Below are 282 nucleotides of genomic sequence, written 5' to 3' on the forward strand. Positions count from 1 at the left end.
TTGAATGTGATAGTAGTCTTTGTGCCGGTGATTTGAGAACATTATCTCTTGGCACATTGCGTAACTTCAGAAGATTTTGATAGATATCTGATCCATCTCTTTGTGTCTTTTCTAACAACATCTTTGCCTGCTTTAATTACCGCATTCTCTGCAAAGCCATTTGATTGGGCATGTTCAGGACTACTCGTGATGTGAACAAAGTTCCATTCTGATGCGAACTGTTTGAATTGTTGACCTGAATTATACTGACCTCCATTGTCACTTATGAGAATCCGCGGTGTA

The sequence above is a fragment of the Anneissia japonica genome, unplaced genomic scaffold (genome assembly GCF_011630105.1).
Source record: "Anneissia japonica isolate Jap-2015-1 unplaced genomic scaffold, ASM1163010v1 scaffold14264_len1143_cov87, whole genome shotgun sequence".
Taxonomy (NCBI): Eukaryota; Metazoa; Echinodermata; class Crinoidea; order Comatulida; family Comatulidae; genus Anneissia; species Anneissia japonica.